Source organism: Perognathus longimembris, chromosome 11 (assembly GCF_023159225.1).
Source record: "Perognathus longimembris pacificus isolate PPM17 chromosome 11, ASM2315922v1, whole genome shotgun sequence".
In the NCBI taxonomy this organism is placed as follows: domain Eukaryota; kingdom Metazoa; phylum Chordata; class Mammalia; order Rodentia; family Heteromyidae; genus Perognathus; species Perognathus longimembris.
Window position 1 is genome coordinate 44853878 of NC_063171.1, and position 18243 is coordinate 44872120.

An 18243-nucleotide genomic window follows, 5' to 3' on the forward strand; every position below is an offset into this window, starting at 1 on the left:
GACATTAGATGGATGCATGTATTAGAATCCAAGACAACTTACAACAGGGCTTTCTTTCCATTCTTTGTCTGTTTTTATTTGTATGGTAAGGACTTTTATGTGACCGTTATTAACCAGAAGGCCCAGGTGGGCACTGATGGTTCACACCTGTAATCCTAGCTACTCAGGAGGCTGAGATCTGAGGATCATAGCTCAAAGCCAATTCAGGCAGGAAAGTCAGTAAGACTCTTAACTCCAATTAACTACCAAGAAAGCCAAAAGTGGAAATGTGGCCAGTGCCCCAGGACCAGAATTAAAAACAAGATTCTTTCCTACATGTGGAACCTGGACCAGGAGAAAATTATGACCATGAATATGTATCACCTGCGTTCCTTTAACGCCTGAAAAATTCTCTTCTCATCAGCAGATGCTTCTTCAGTGGCTGTTGTTTGTTCAGCGATTATCTGCAGATGCAGGGACTAGGGGGTGGTGGTGGTGAAGGAAAGCAGCTTTTGCTTCCATGCCTGGATTTTTCCCTTAAACAAGTTCCTCTGTCACCTTATTCCTTTATATAGCTTTAGTATCAATGATTCATACTACATCAAGGAATGGTTCTGTTGGCCTGGTGGATGACACAGTCACATTTTCCAGAGTTTGAGGGGTGTCTTGGCTGAGTTTGGGAGATTTCAGCTTTGAACTTCTTTCAAGTTGACTAGTCTAGTATTTAGATTAGGAAACCATGCTAGGTGATGGTGGCTTACACCTGTAATCCCAGCTACTCAGGAGGCTGAGAACTGAGTGACAAAAGCCAGGCAGGAAAGTCCATGAGTCTTATCTCCAATTAACCAGCAAAAAGCTGGAAGTGGAGGTGTGGCCACAATGGTGGAACATCAACTGGAAGTGAAAAAGAGAAAAAGAAAAAAGAAATCAGCATGAGCCCATTTCACAGCAGCCTTGATTAGTTCCTGCAGCTACAGTAATAAAGACATCCAGGGCCCATTCTATGCTATGAAGACTCAGACAACACAGCATGTGTTTCCCCCCTGTTGATTTCCATTTCTCTTCCATAGAAGGGGCAGGCAAGCTTTGCTTTTTAAAAAGAGCTGATCAGCAGTTTCCCTTGACTATTGACCATTGCTTTTTATGTGAAGCATTAACTCAACTGGTGAGATGACTTCCAGCATTGTACCGTGGTGTGTGTGTGTGTGTGTGTGTGTGTGTGTGTGTGTGTGAGAGAGAGAGAGAGAGAGAGAGAGAGAGAGAGAGAGAGAGCAAAAGAGAGAGAGATTGTTTTCCATGAGAAAACTTTTAGAATCATGCAGTGGAAATCCCCTTTCAGTCCCTCACAAGCACCAGAGTAAGCAGCTGGTAACATTAGGATACTGAGGCAAAAGGTCTTTGTGGAAATCCCAGAGGATGGAAGCAAATACAGCTAAGAGTGAATGAATGCCTTCAGGGTTGTTTGGCAGGTTGATACAGGGGTGAGGACCAGATAGAATGAGTCACCTTCAGAAACATAATACATGGGTGGAGATGGTGAGATAATGTCACACAGTGAGTACTTGTTTTAGGGTTCACTTGGTACTCATCCACAATGATTTAAGCAAACCATTTGGCTCTGGTATTCTAGAAAAGAAGCATGAAAAAGTCTATGTAATCACAAGGATGAGATAAGATATTAGGACTGCTGACTGAAAGTGTGCTGACCTGTTGTTTTGGCTGTGACCATCATTCTTTGGGTACCGAGTCCCCAAGTGGGCCAGGATTACATAGCAGAAAGAGAGTGGGATTTGGAATTAAGAAGACTTGGGTTTTAGGCTGGGAATATTGCCTAGTGGTAGAATGCTTGCCTGAGTTCAATTCTTCAGCACCACATAGATAGAAAATGCCAGAAGTGGGGCTGTGAATATGGCAAGAATGCTTGCCTCGTATACATGAAGCCCTGGGTTCGATTCCTCAGCACCATATATATAGGAAATGGCCAGAAGTGGTGCTGTGGCTCAAGTGGCAGAGTGCTAGCCATGAGCAAAAAGAATTCAGGGACAGTGCTCAGGCCCTGAGTCCAAGGCCCAGGACTGGCAAAAAATAAATAAATAAATAAAATTATATATATATATATATATATATATATATATATATATAGAGAGAGAGAGAGAGAGAGAGAGAGAGAGAGACAGACATGGGTTTTAATTACAGCTCCTCTAATTACCTGACTCATGTTACTTCACCCTTTTCAACTTTGAAGTCTTTTCTTTGTAGAATGGGGGTATAATAACTACTTCACAGAGTTGTGAGAATAAAATGGCATTTGTGGATATGCTCAATAAGTGTCAAGCAGTCAGAAAATAAAGTCCTCATTGGATGCAATTCCAAATAATGTCATTTTCATTTTTGAGTCAGCCAGGAGAAAAGACATTTGATAAGCCTAAAGTCTCATCTTTAGTTCTAGCTGTTGTAATAGGGAGGTCAGATCTGGCCAGTGCCATCTTTAACTGTGGAGGGACTTCAGGTTGACTCCAGCTCAGATTAGAGCAGAAGCCAACTCCATCTACACTAAGCCCTCCCCCACCCTATCCAGGAAAGCTCCCCTTGATTATGATAAGTTATGTAGATTGACCACCTGAGGCCTGGGAGCTTCAAGGGAACTGGTGCCCTCCTATGAGTAGGCGTGCCCTCCTATGAGTAGGCATATCCACCTGCATCATGTGAGCCCAGCCAAATCCATTCGCCAATTCTAACTAGAATGATAGGTTGGTTCAAACAGATACTATGAGACAGACTGTAACTCTATTGGCCACTTGCGTGCGGCCTAGCGTGCTCTGTAAGTGTTGTATCTTCATTGGTCACCTGTGTGTGGCAAGTTTGTCTGTGATGTTTGCCTTATAACCAGGCTGGAAGGCCACATGTACTCGAGGTTCCAGCTCCCGAGTCTGGGCCCTGATCCTGGTCGGCAGTTTCAGCTCCTGAGTCTGGGCTGCGACCAAGGCCGGTTGGTTCACTTTTTGTTCACTTTTTACTTCCCCAATAAATCTGTCTTTTTGTCATCTTGTAGCTGGAAACTGTGTGCTGGACTCTTGGGAGAACCAGGAATCCCCTCCCTTGGGGGGTAACCCCATTTCATTGTAGCGAAACCCCACTCTACTTCATACTGGTGCATGGGCCAGGAAGAGTCCTTAACCACAGTATTTTGTTGGGGAAGACTCCCAGGTGAAGAAAAGGAACCTCCGGAGGTATGAGGTATGTCTAGGGCCGCCTGAGTGGGCCCGTCTTTAGGGCCGCCGAAGTGGGCCCATTCGTTGGGATTTTTTTTTTTTTTTACTGTATTTTTTTTGTGTTTTCTTTTTTGGTACTGGGGATTGAACCAAGGACGTTGCACTTGCTAGGCAAGCACTTTGCCACTGAGCTACATCCCAGCCCAGGTGTAGCCCAGGCTGGTCTCGAACTCGTGATCCTCCTGCCTCATCCTCCTCGTTGATTACCGGCGTGCACCACCACGGCCGGCTGAAGTGGGCCCATTCGTAAAGGGGTTGCCGAGTGGCCCATCTGTAAGTGTGCACTGGCCGTAAAGGCCGTCTGTGGGGCTGCAGAGTGGGCCCGTCGTAATCTGAAGGTGCACCATCTGTAGGCCTAAAACAGAGAGAAGCTGGACATGGCAGAGCTCTCTAAGGCCAGGGCAGTCGAGGGACACCTTGACTCCCTTCTTGAGGTTCTCATTGGGAAAGACATGTATAAATAATGTCAAAAAGAACAGGAATTCTGACCTTGTTCTGCACGTGGTCTTATCTGTGTCTGTTCACACTTCTACTCCTGCTTGCTAGTGCTGTGATTGACTTTTCTCTACAGGGAAGCATGGGATGAGCAAAATCCACCGAGGAACTGCTTCTCGACCTGTGTCTGTTCTTGCTTTTGCTTTTGCTTACTGTTGTTATCAGATGTGTTTTACAGGAAAATATGGGACTCCCTTAAGAGGTTCAGGCTCACCCTTAAGAGGTTCATGTCCCCTTTGATTCTAATGATCTATTTAATTGGAAACAGCAGAACCCTCCCTTCTCAAAGAAGCCTCAGGCACTAACCTCTTTGTTAGAAACTCTCTTTATGACTCATCAACCTACCTAGGCTGATATTCAGCAACTCCTGGATGTCCTCTTCACCACTGAGGAGAAAGACAGGATTCTCCGGGAAGCCAAGAAGCTAGTCCTAGGAAACAATGGCAGGCCATCAGAAGGCCCAGCTGTGCACCAAGAGAGCCACATATCTCAGGTATGATCTCGAAGGGGGACTCAGGACCTTGTCGAGCTCCAGGAAACAAGCAATCATGCAGATCCTCATTCCCATGACTAAGAGACAAGTGAATTCTTGGGAACTGTGGGGTACTGTAGACTCTGGATTTTGGGACTTGCTGAAGTAGCACGGCCCTTATATGAGATTACCAAAGGGCCAGGAGAAAATATTAGATGGACAGAAGAAGAGGAATGTGCGTTCCAGACCCTTAAAAAGCAGCTAGTCTCAGCTCCAGCCCTGGCCATTCAGGATACCCACAAACCTTTCCACCTATTCCTGGACAAAAAGGCTGGAGTGGGAAAAGGTGTGCTAACTTAGAAGTTAGGACCCTGGTATCGGCCAGTGGCCTACTTACCTAAAAAATTGGACCCTGTTGCATCAGGATGGCCTACCTGCCTTAGCGTGATTGCAGCAACAGCTCAGCTAGTCAAAGACTCTAACAAGCTAACATTGGGGCAGGACCTAGTGGTAACTACTCCCCATGTGGTTGAGAACTTGTTGCAAAGCCCCCTGGACCGGTGGGTGTCCAATGCCAGGCTAACACAGTACCAGGCCCTGTTGCTCAACCAACCTAAAGTGACTTTCTGAGCTTCCACAGCCCTCAACCCTGCCACCCTGCTGCCAGACACTGATCAGACAGTGCTGCACGACTGTGCGGAGGTTGTGGCCCATGTCCACAGCATTCGACCAGACCTCACAGACATCCCGCTATCAGACGCGGAAAAGACCATGTTCACCGACGGGAGCAGCTATGTGATGGACGGAGTGAGGCTAGCGGGAGCATGGGTCGTGGAAGGGGACCAGGTCATCTGGGCTGAGCCATTACCAGTGAGCACCTCAGCGCAAAAAGCTGAGCTCATTGCCCTAACCCAAGCTCTGATGCTGGGAAAGGACAAGAAGGTCAACATCTATACGGACAGGAGGTATGCATTTGCCACTGTACATGTACATGGGGCCATTTACAAGGAATGTGCACTGCTGACAGCAGAAGGCAAAACCATCAAAAACAAAGAACAGATATTAGGCCTACTTCAGGCCATATGGTTGCCAAAGGCAGTTGCTGTAATGCACTGTCAAGGACATCAGAAGGGAAACCCAGAGGAGGAAACGGGGAACCGGAGAGCTGATGAGGCCGCACAGGAAGAGGCTACAAGAGATAGGGGCCTGATGGCATTAGCCCTTCTCCCGACGCCAGCCCTCCCAGAGGAACCCAAGTATTCTTCTGAAGATCAAAAGGTTCTCTAGTCTCTTCACAATGTAAGTGAAAAGGGAAACTGAAAACAGACTCACAGCGGAAGAATTATTCTTCCATGAACATTAGGACAGACTCTCATTAAGCAAATACACCAGGGAACCCATCTAGAAAAGAGCAAGCTAGTGAAATTATTCCACTGGTTCTACTATATACCTGAAATGGACAAAATGCTAGAAGATATTACCAGCCGGTGCATGCCATGCCAAAGGACAAATGCTGCTGGTGGAGTAGCTGTCAAAGGAAGGAGGGAAAGAGGAAAGGTGCCAGGAGCCTATTGGGAGGTAGACTTTACTGAGATAAAAACAGGCAAGTATGGACATATGTATCTGCTAGTTTTTGTAGACACTTTTTCAGGATGGACAGAAGCTTTCCCAACCAAGTGGGAAACAGCACAGACTGTAACAAAAAAGCTGCTAGAGGAGATAATTCCCAGGTTTGGACTCCCAGTAGCCATAGGCTCAGACAATGGCCCTGCTTTCATCTCTCAGGTAACCCAGCTTTTGGGTAAGTCATTGGGGATTAATTGGAAATTACTTGTGCCTATCACCCCCAAAGTTCAGGTCAGGTAGAGAGGATGAATAGGACTCTAAAGGAGACCTTAACCAAATTGACCCTTGAGACTGGTGAAAACTGGACGGCCCTCCTACCATTTGCCCTTCTGCGGGTACGCTGTACACCATACTTTAAGGGCATCACACCTTATGAGATAATGTTCGGGAGGCCTCCTCCCCTATGCCCTAAGCTTGGTTCTGAAGCCATAGCTTAATTGTCTAACCAACATTTGTTACAGTCCTTATAGGCCCTACAGAGAATCCAAAATGAACTTTACTCCCAGATCAAGGTCGCTCATGAGAAGCTGCCTAAGGATGTCCTAGCCTTATACTCTTTTGTGCCAGGACAGGTGGTGTGGGTAAGGTGACATAAGACTGAGTCCTTGGAGCCCCGCTGGAAAGGCCCTTACACTGTAGTCCTGACCACTCCTACTGCTGTCAAGATCGATGGCCTAAGGACCTGGATCCACGCTTTCCATGTCAAAGCAGCTAACCTGACCAAGGAGGACAAGTGGAAAGTGGTGCAATCTGGTGATGACCCTCTAAAATGGACATTTGTGAAACATTTGAACTAGTAATGTTCTTGTGACTTTGATAAAGAGTAAGAATGGGCGAGTTTAAGTTTAAACTTGGAGTTTGAGCATTACCAAATTTTTGGAGGTTTATTACATTGTCAAAAGAGGAACTGAGGAAAAGACTTTGAAATCAAAAATGCATTTCCAGGGCTGGGAATATGGCCTAGTGGCAAGAGTGTTTGCTTTGTATACATGAAGCCCTGGGTTCGATTCCCCAGCACCACATATATAGAAAATGGCCAGAGGTGGCGCTGTGGCTCAAGTGGCAGAGTGCTAGCCTTGAACAAAAAGGAAGCCAGAGACAGTGCTCAGGCCCTGAGTACAAGGCCCAGTACTGGCCAAAAAAAACAACAACAACATTTCCAGTCTGTCTATAGGCATGTTGTAACAGTTTTCAACAGACCCACAGAGGACAGGTGATGTATAACATTGGCCCTTAATAAGTTCCAGGTAAGAGCATACTTAAAAACTATTTCTGTGTGGACCACCTTGTTGCCTTAATTGGAGTAAAGTGGCCTCTTGTAAGACTCACTGATCTGAAATCTGTGGTTCGAAGCCAGCCCGGGCAAAGAAAGGTCCGAGAGTCTTCATCTCTAATCAGCCAGCAGAGTGCTGGGAACAGAGTTGTGAGTTGCTTTGAGGCTCAAAGTGGTAGAGTGCTAGTCTTGAGCTAGAGAGCTGAGGGACAGTACTCAATCCCTGAGTCCAAGTCCAGCAACAGACCAAGAGAAATGCCAAAGGTGCATTTACCTCAGAGTGGAAAATCACTCCTAGGACAAATGGAGCATCCAGAGGCAGCAAGCCACTGCTTGGATGGCAGAGACAGTGTCAGATCTCAGAGTCGCCTGTGTTTGGCCTTTCAAAAGTTAACCGGAGCCGGGAGGTCCTAAAAGAATAGTTTGTAAGCATGCCTTTCTAAATGCCCATGTCTATCTACTGGGCAGGAACTTGCCAGTCTTCTGTGATAGTGGGTAGTAAAGCTAAGATATTGGGGAGACATTCTTCCTGTGGTAACCTTCCCACTCCTCTGAGTTAACTGGAGTTGAGGAGCTCTATTAAGAAACACATGCGTAGGCTGGGGATATGGCCTAGTGGCAAGAGAGCTTGCCTCCTATACATGAGGCCCTGGGTTCAATTCCCCAGCACCACATATACAGAAAATGGCCAGAAGTGGTGCTGTGGCTCAAGTGGCAGAGTGCTAGCCTTGAGCAAAAGGAAGCCAGGGACAGTGCTCAGGCCCTGCCCAGGACTGGCCAAAAAACAAAAACAAAACAAAACACATGTGTGGCAGGCTACAGAGTCACTCCCAGGAAATGCTTGGAGTGGGAGATGTGCCCAACTGTATTAGAGTGTCCAGATGAACTAGGGTGTGACCTCAGAGGAGGTGTGCCAGTTTCCTAGGTAACTGGATGGAGATTTAAAACAGGTGAGAACACCTGCCGCTGTCCTGGGGATGGACCTCATAGATAACCAGGTTCTTTCTGGGTACAAGCTTAAGAGCAGCAGTCACATCTGACTGGCTCTTGTATCAACTTTGCTCTCCCCAGAAACCTTTGGGTGGAGTCATGTTACAGTTCAGGCAAGATTAAGCTCTCCAAGAGAAATCAATGATTTGATTTTTATGTACAAGAAAAAAAATGGGGGAATGTAATAGGAAGGTCAGATCTGGCCAGTGCCATCATTAACTGTGGAGGGACTTCAGGTTGACTCCAGTTCAGATTAGAGCAGAAGCCAACTCCATCTACACTAAGCCCTTCCCTACCCTATCCAGGGAAGCTCCCCTTGATTATGATAAGTTACATAAATTGACCACCTGAGGCCTGGGAGCTTCAGGGGAACCTGTGCCCTCCTATGAGTAGGCATATCCACCTGCATCATGTGAGCCCAGCCAAATCCATTCGCCAATTCTAACTAGAATGATAGGTTGGTTCAAACAGATACTATGAGACAGACTGTAACTCTATTGGCCACCTGCGTGCGGCCTAGCATGCTCTGTAAGTGCTGTATCCTCATTGGTCCCCTGTGTGTGGCAAGTTTGTCTGTGATGTTTGCCTTATAACCAGGCTGGAAGGCCACACGTGCGGGCGGTTCTAGTTCCCGAGTCTGGGCTGCACAAGTGCATGGGGTTCCAGCTCCCGAGTCTGGGCCCTGATCCTGTACACGTGGTCAGCAGTTTCAGCTCCCGAGTCTGGGCTGCGACCAAGGCCGGTTGGTTCACTTTTTGTTTACTTTTTACTTCCCCAATAAATCTTTTTGTCATCTTGTAGCTGGAGACTGTGTGGTGAACTCTCGGGGGAACCAGGAATCCCCTCCCTTGGGGGGGGACCCCGTTTCATTGTAGCGAACCCCCACTCTACTTCACTGTTAGAACTTTGGCTCCAAGACTGTTTTTATTTTTATTTTGAGGTCACATGGTTTTTTAAAAATTATTTTTCTTCTCGTTGTTTTTGTTTGTTTGGAGGCTAAGTATAAGACATCTTGCATGCATCTCTCTAGAAAAGCAGCTCTATGTTGATCCTAGTAGATTGGCTCTGGGCATGCAAGTGGTACAGTCTCACTGGGCATGTGACTGTGGACAAAGGCCTGAGAGACGATGTGGCACAAAGCCTCCACTGAGTCTATGGAGACATGATATCTTAAGAGCTATGAGTTACCATCTGGGACTTTTTTTCCTTTTCTGTGCTCCCTCAGCCCACTGCACCCATTACAAATACATCTAATGAAGGAGAGTTGCAAATACTTCTGCTTCTCATTGGTGGAGGGAAGCCCTTTACTTATGGGTTTTGTCTGTGTCATAGTGAGCTGTCTGATTCCTAGAGAAAGCCTGGGACAGTCAGCAGAAAGATCACTGTGTGCCTCTTGAAGTCTCAGGTGGGCTGGGAGAATGTGAAGCAGGTACCTGGTTCCTAGTGTCTCGGAGCTGGATAACTGTGATTGCTCCTTAATTAGTCTTCCTGTCTCTGTATCTCTGGCTCCAACTACTTTACATCTAATGTCAGGTTAATCTTTCTAACGAATAGCTCTTATCATATGTCCCTCTGCTTGAAAGTCTTCAATATCTCTTCATAATCCTCTGGAGAAAAGCCAGACTCCTTGAACTGGCCCTCGAGATCTTTGTGAGCTTCCTTCAAACTGGGAAGCTGTACAAGAACACTGAGAGAAGTTAGCCAGCATTCTGGACTGTTCTCCGAATCCTCCCAACTCTACTTTCAGCCATGCTCTTCCTTCTGCCTGGAGGGTGCCTTCCTCTTCTCTACACTTTGAAATTCACTTGGCTTTCTGTTGCTACACAGCAAATTAATACACAGTTGCTATTATGGTTTAAATTTATGGCACATAAATCTAACTAAGGGACTATCTAGGAGGCGAAAGAGAAGGGGAAAGAAAGATGGAGGGTGAATAATTTTGAAACAGATTGAAGGAATATATGAAAGAGCATAAAGAACCTCAATGACAGCTGTGATCAATACTGAGAGGGAAGGCAAGGCAAGGCAAGGGAACTAGGCTCTGTTGGAGGGGGGGTTTGGACTCATAAAGAGGATGAATATGGTTGAAATAGATTGCTTGCAACTCTGAAAACAGAATAATGAAAGCTGTTGAAATTGCTTTGAGAAGGGAGAGATGAGGAAATGGGGAAGGGGAAGGGTAACAAGAGAGGGTGAGATCAAAATATACTGTAAACATGTATGTATATGTAACAACCTTCCCTTAGCAATATTACATACAACTGGTGTAAGCTAATAATAAATAAATAGATGGCACTTCCAAAAATCATATTGAAATTAAACTGCCAGTGTAATGGTATGGTAAGGTGGGGTTTTAAGAGGCAAAGACTCATGGCTCATGCTTTTAATCCTAGCTACTGAGGCTGAGATCCGAAGATTCTGATTCAAGGAAGAAAATCCATTGAAATTCATCTCCAATTAACCACCCCAAATCCAGAAATGACACTGTGGCTCAAGTGGTAGAATGCCAGCTTTGAGCAAAAAAAGTCAAGGATAGTGCCCTAGCCCTAATTAAGCTCCAGAAAGAACACACACACACACACACACACACACACACACACACACACAAATAGGCCGTGAGGCCTCTGCTTCTACAGGTGGGTTTAATGTCTGAAGAGTTTACAAGCTCTCTTTGAGTAGCTTTATTCCTTCTTCTGTTATCAGCCATGTGAACATCCAGCCTTCCCCTCTCTGGAGGACTCAGCACGCAAGGTGTCATCTTGGAACAAGAATATAACCTAACTCAGCACAGAACCTGCTAGTATTTGTATTTCCTGGTTTCCAGAATTGTAAGTCAACACATTTCAACAAATTTTGTTATAAATAAGTTGGTTTCAAGTATTCTGTTATAGCAACACAAATGAACTAATAGACTGGTTCTAACCAACAGCCCTATATTATCTAGAAGTTAGGAAAATCAGAGGTCTGAGCAGGCTCAACTGAGTTCTCTGTGTGGGGTTTACCAGGTAGACATCAAGGTGTCTGCAGGAATGGATGGTATATGGAGACTCTGGGGAATGATTTCCTTTTAGGCTCATCCAGATTTTTAGCCAAATTCAGGCCTGAGTGGTTATATGCAGGAGGCCTCTGTTTCTTCCTGGCTGTTGGCTGGAGGCTGTGCTGTCTTTGAGAGGCCCTTTCCATCTCAGCAGTGGAGAGCCGCTGCCAGTCAGGTCCATCTCATACTGCAAGTTTCCTCCACGTTTATCACCAGCTATGATGAAACTGGACTCACTTGAGCATGAGGTAATGAAACCATGGGAATGACGTGTGTATGTTCCCATGTGTGTTGTGTGTACATGTGGCCTGGTACTGGAGCTTGAACTCAGGTCTGGACACTGTCTCTGAACTTTTTGTCTTTTGCTCAAGGCTATCTATCTATTGCTCTACTGCTTAAGCCACGACTCCACTTCTTGCTTTTTGGTGGGAGATAATAGGAGATAAGAGTCTCACAGACTTTCCTGCTGGGGCTGGCTTAAACTGCAATCCTCAAATCTCAGCCTCCTGAATAGCTAGTATTACAGGTATGAGTCAGTGGCATCTGGCTATGACATCTCTTCATAGTCCCAGGTTCCTTCCATACCAAAGGAGGAAAAACATATGCAAGGGTGAGAGGAAGTTTTTACATGTATATTAATTTTACAAAAAAGAACTTCGTTGTGATATTTCCATACATGTATATGAGGCATTGTAAACAAAATCACTTGGAGGTCCCTTTTAGAATTCTGTCTAGCATTCCACCTCTTCCAAAAAGCTTGCTCTGACCCCTTTGATGAGCACAGCCTCCTTCCTCTGCACCGTGCAGCACTCACTATAATGAGCTCCTTGTGCGTGCATGGGAACTGCAGCCATCGCTTTCCTCTCTCCACACGGTAAGAGGTCATTGGCTTGCTTGCTTTCTATTCGTCTTTCTTAGTATTGGCTCCTGAAAGTCCCTGTATGATGACTGTACCATATTTAAATTTAAAAAACACATAAAAGACAAAATCCAAAACTTAAATGTACAATGAAATAAGTGTTCTATAGAAAGAAGCCATTGAAGAATAAACATTATGCATACACACTTATCATCACCTACCAATCATTTAACAAACATCTATCTACTATCAATTATCAATCTTCTCGCCCCCCCCCACCCCCCGCCCTGCCTCAAGGGGTTCCTGCTATGTTGGCTAAGCTAATCTCAACATCCTGGGCTCAAGTTATCCTTCAGCCCTCTAAATAGCAGGTACTATAAATGTGTCAATATAATTTTCACAAGCATTTTCCTTGACATTTCTTGGTGAGTTAGGTGTGAAATAACCCTCTTCTTAAATTTTGTACTGGTATTAATTTTAATAGGTGATAAAGTGCCTGTCTTACAAAGAACATTTAATTGGATTTTTAAATTTAACCTGAGTTCCCCACCTCCTTTTGGGCCTTAAAAGTATGAGCTACTGTGCCCAACTGAGTCTTTTAATATATATATATATATATATATATATATATATACACATATATATATGTGTGTGTGTGTGTGTGTGTATATATACACACACACACATATATTCCTAGGGCTTGAACTCAGGGCCTGAGCACTATCCCTGAGCCTCTTTATGTACAGGCTAGCGCTCTACCATTTGAGCCACAGCACCATTTCCAACCTTTTCCAGGTAGTTTATGGGAGAAAAGAGTCTCATGGACTTTCCTACCCAGGCTGGCTTTGAACCATGATCCTCAGATCTCAGCCTCCTGAGTAGCTAGGATGACACTTACTATGAATACTACTATATTTAGACTCACCATTATCAAATTTGAATTTCTTTTTCTTTCATTTATAGATGGGTTGAACTTAGGACGTTGCACTTTCTAGGCAGGTGCTCTATCACTCGGGGCATGCCTTCAGCCTTTTTTGTTCTTACTATTTTTTTTGGATAAGGTCTTGCAAGTATGCCTGTATGACCTGGACCACAATCCTCCAATTTACACTCCCCATGTAGATCACGATAATCATTTCGCTATGCATATTTATATCAAAGCATCATGTTTCTCACTTTGAATATTCTTGGCTTTACACTAGTATAAAAATAACTAAGATAATGAACTTAACAAGCAGGAAGATTTATTTTGCTCCCACTTCTGGAGGTTTCAGTCCATAGGTGGTTGGTTTGTTGATCTAAGCCTGTGGCAAGGCAGGACAAAATGGTGACAGTGTGTGGTAAACCTAGAGAGGAAGAAAGCAGCATCCCACAATCCTCTTTGTGAACATGACTGATCTTCAAGGACCTAACTTCCACTAGGATCTGCCTCTTAAAGACTCCTCCAGCTCCCAGTAGTGCTACAATGGAAACCAAACCTTTAACACAAGGGCCTTTTGGGGGACATTTCAGATTCAAACGATAACATTACACTCTAGAAAGAGCTAAACTTCGTTTCCCAAGCTAAGCTAGAGTATAATCCTCTGCCCTTGGATTTAGAGAGAGATCTAGCCCTTTAAGACAAAATACAATTTCTCTGGGGCAGGATCTTCCAGCTGCATCCAGGTTGACTTGAGTTACAGTGGGTTCATTTGACACAGCTAGGTGTCAGAACACTTCTCCCTTGGATTCATCTGTGGTGTTACATTTCACTGGGGTTTTCTGCTCTCTCGTTTATGACAACTTGTCTGGCAACTTGAGCTTGCTCTGCCCAACAATTTGGTCATCTGCCACTTACTTTCTGATTACTATCTCAGTAACAACTCTGGTTTGAATTTACGCCCCCTCTCATTCATACACCAGTTGAATCACAGCCTGACCAGCCACCCTGTACTGTCTCCTGTAGATGGCTCCTGCCTACTGACCACGCTTCCCTTGGAGCCACAAGAAGTGTGGTCCCTTCACACTGAATACCACCAATACTGCCAATACTTGTGAGAAGCTGTAAGCATTTTTGTGATACTTCCTAATCTGAAGTATTACAGCTGCATTCCATGGCAGAGGATTGCAGTCTAAGATAAGATGGGAGAATGCATAATGGGTGGAGGTTAAGATGGGTAAGATTAGATGAAGCTAGATTTGATGACACCAGTGGGATTAATGGGTCTTGTTTGTGCATCTCTTGTCTTAAGAAATCTTTCTGCTTGCAAGACTTTCCTCTTTTTTATTTTATCTCTTTTTGGTGCCAGTACCAGGGTTTGAACTCAAGGCCACTTGGCCTTTTTGCTCAAGACTAGCACTTTTCCACTTGAACCACACCTCCATCTTCTTCCAGCTTTTTGCTGGTTAATTGGAGGTACAAGTTTCATGGATTTTTCTGCCCTGGCTGGCTTTGAACTGTGAGACTCAGATTTTAGTTTGCTAAGTAACTGGGATTACAGGCTACTGATTCTCTAACCCATATGTGTCTACCTGTCTTTCTTTCTTTCTCTCTTTCTTTCTTTCTTCCTTTCTTTCTTTCTTTCTTTCTTTCTTTTCTTTCTTTCTTTCTTTCTTTCTTTCTTTCTTTCTTTCTTTCTTTCTTTCTTTCTTTCTCTCTCTCTCTTTCTCTCTTTTTTAAAGCACCTTTAAGCTAGGTGCTGGTGGCTCATATGTGTAATCCTAGCTACTCGGGAGGCTGAGATCTGAGGATCATGGTTCAAAGACAGCTTGGGCAGAAAATGCTGTGAAACCCCATTTCCTGTTCACAAGCAAAATGTTGGAATGGAGGTGTGGTTTAAGTGGAAGAACACCAGTGGTGAGAGTGATGAGGCCCTGAGTTCAAGCCCTAGTATGAGGATAACTTGTTACAGCTAATTCTTTGTAATATATATATATATATATAAACATAATAATAATTATTATTATTTCCAGTCCTGGGGCTTGGACTCAGGGCCTGAGCACTGTCCCTGGCTTCTTTTTGTTCAAGGCTAGCACTCTACCACTTGAGCCACAGCGCCACTTCCGGCTTTTTTCTACATATGTGGTGCTGAGGAACTGAACCCAGGGCTTTATGTATGGGAGGCAAGCACTCTTGCCACTAGGCCATATTCCTGCACCAAACATAATTATTCTTAACAAAACATGTGTTTTTTTTTAAGTCTTTTCCATTCTATTCAAATGTAAGTATGTATGAAAACAATTATATTTTTTTCCAAATCAGTTTATAAATTTCCAGACTACAAGGTAAGGAAATAAAATTTTCAGTGGTTACAGATTGGGGACTTAGAAGTTAGAAGTGCAAATTTATTCAATAGAAATGCTACTCATGCCTCCTTTTGGATGTATAACTTCTACGTGTGTGTGTCTGTGTGTGTTATTTTAAAGCCCTCTCTCTGAGCTTTAATTAATGCAACAAAGTCTGAGTTCATCATAGACTTTGAAATGCTATTCCTTCTCAATCAATATATATTGTGCAACAATAGGAGGTGGGAGGTAGTATTCTCAACTATCCATTAATAACTAACTTAAACGTTAAAAATAACAGTTAATAGAAGAGAATTCTGGACTCTACCTAAATAGGGTTTGACGGAGCAGATGGAAAACTATCTCATTAGTTCTTTCTTTTTTTTTTTTGGCCAGTCCTGGGGCTTGGACTCAGGGCCTGAGCACTGTCCCTGGCTTCTTTTTGCTCAAGGCTAGCACTCTGCCACTTGAGCCACAGCGCCACTTCTGGCTATTTTTTGTATATGTGGTGCTGGGGAATTGAACCCAGGACCTCATGTATACAAGGCAAGCACTCTTGCCACTAGGCCATATCCCCAGCCCTACTTCTTTCTTTTCTAGTTTTTTTTTTAATTTGCAGAAAAACTAACAGTAGAACATGATTACTTTCATTCAATAATTAATTGTTAGTGAAATGTGGTATATCAGGCAAAAGGGAATATCAAGAACTTTACAAAATGGCTTTCTTCCAAAGGAACATTGCCTATTTGTTTTTCTTTTTTTCTTTTTTTTTTTTTTTGCCAGTCCTGGGGCTTGAAATCAGGGCCTGAGCACTGTCCCTAGCTTCTTTTTGTTCAAGGCTAGCACTCTACCACTTGAGCCATAGCGCCTCTTCTGGCCTTTTCTATATATGTGGTGCTGAGGAATCCAACCTAGAGGCTATGTCATGTATGCGAGGCAAGCACTTTACCGCTAGTCCATATTCCTAGCTCCCCTACTTGTGTTTTCCATAGGTATTTGTGTTAGTCAGTTTACAGTCCCTGTGACAAAATACCTGAGACTAGAAACTTAAAAGGAGGAAAGGTTTATTTTTCAGGTTTTTTTCCATAGTTGATTGGTCCCATTATTTTTGGTCCTGTGTTGAGGCATCACATCATAGTGGAATCATGTTGTAAAGGTAGCTGCTTACCTCATGGTAAAAAGGAAGAAAGAGAAGAAGCAGGGCTAAGGTCCCAATATTCCTTTCAAAGGCCCACTTCAGTGACCTCACCCCCTGAAGTTGCTACTACCCCTCAACAGAGCCACAGGCTGGGGAACATACGTTCAACACACAGACCTTTAGAGGATATTTAGAAATAAATAATCCACTTGAAAAATGGTTTCAAAATATTTAGAAAAAAGTTCATTCTAGTCAGGGGCTGGTGGTTTATGCCTGTAATCCTAGCTACGCAGGAGACTGAAATCTGAGGATCACAGCTCAAAGCCAGCCCAGACAGGAAAAGTCTGTGAGACTCCTACTTAAAAAAAAAACAAAAAACAAAAACAAACCCCACAAAACACCAGAAAACCAGAAGTGGAGCTGTGTCTCAAAGTGGTAGAGCTCTATCCTTGAGGAAAAAGAACTCACGGACAGTGCCCAGGCCCTGAGTTCAAGCCCTAAAACCGACAGAACTATATATACATTCCTTAAAGAAAACTTTTTTTGTTTTGTCAGTTGTGGGTCATGAACTCAGGGCTAGGTGCTTTTTCATTCAAGGCTAGTATACTACTACTTTAAGCCACAGCACCACTTTTAGTTTTCTGGTTGTTAATTGGAGATAAGAGTGTCACGAACTTTCCTGCCTGCATCAAACCACAATCTACAGATCTCAGCCTCCTGAGTAGCTAGGATTACAGGCGTGAGCCACTAGTGCCTGGCTAAGAAAACCCTTCTGACCAGAGACTAGGGATGGCAGCCAACTCTGCTGGTGACCAATGGCCTTTGGGAGAGAATGTGTTTGGATTTACACACGTTGGCTTTGTACTATCTTTGCAAGAGAAGAGCAGGCAGTGTTTGGATTCCTATATCCAGCACTGTTCAACAGGGCTCCCTGCGATGAGGTAAGTATTCTATATCTACAATAATGTTTTAGCTATTAGTGGCCATTAAAATAAAACATTCAGTTCCTAAGTTGTACTTGCCACATTTTAAGTACTCAGTAGTGACATGTAGGGAATGCTGCTCAGTGATAAAGCATGTATTTGGCCTGTGTGAAGCCCTGGGTATGATCTCCTCAAATTAAAAAAAGAGGTAAATGTACCTAATGAATATCACAGTTCTAGAGTCCAGAGAAGCAGTCTGGAGTTGGAAATTCAAAAAACAGACACATCTATAGGTGAAGTTTAAGAATAAAACCAGGGCTGGGGATATGGCCTAGTGGCAAGAGTGCCTGCCTCATATACATGAGGCCCTGGGTTCGATTCCCCAGCACCACATATACAGAAAATGGCCAGAAGTGGCGCTGTGGCCCAAGTGGCAGAGTGCTAGCTTTGAGCAAAAAAGAAGCCAGGGACAGTGCTCAGGCCCTGAGTCTAAGCCCCAGGACTGGCCAAAAAAAAAAAAAAAAGAATAAAACCAAACTGTGATAGCACATACCTGAAATCCCAGCACTTGGAAGGCTGAGACAGAAGGATCATGAGTTCAGGGCAAGCCTGGTCTATGTATTAAGATCCTGTCTCAAAAAAAGAAAAAAAGGACTTGTTCAGGGAGAGAGCAGCCAGTGAAAACAAGTGACTAGGAATGAGCGTCAAGGACCTTCAAGACATAAAAGCTGGTGAAGAACAAAGACCTCCAAAGGTTATCAGAGAGGTAGAAGGAAAACCACAAGAGTGTTGTCATTCAAGTCAAAGGCAAATCATGTGCTGGGAAGAGGGATGAGTAACAGCTTCCTGCCCCTGGCAGGAGGGTCATGGAAGATGAAGACAAAACACGTTTACTGGGTCAGTGAATTAAGGCCA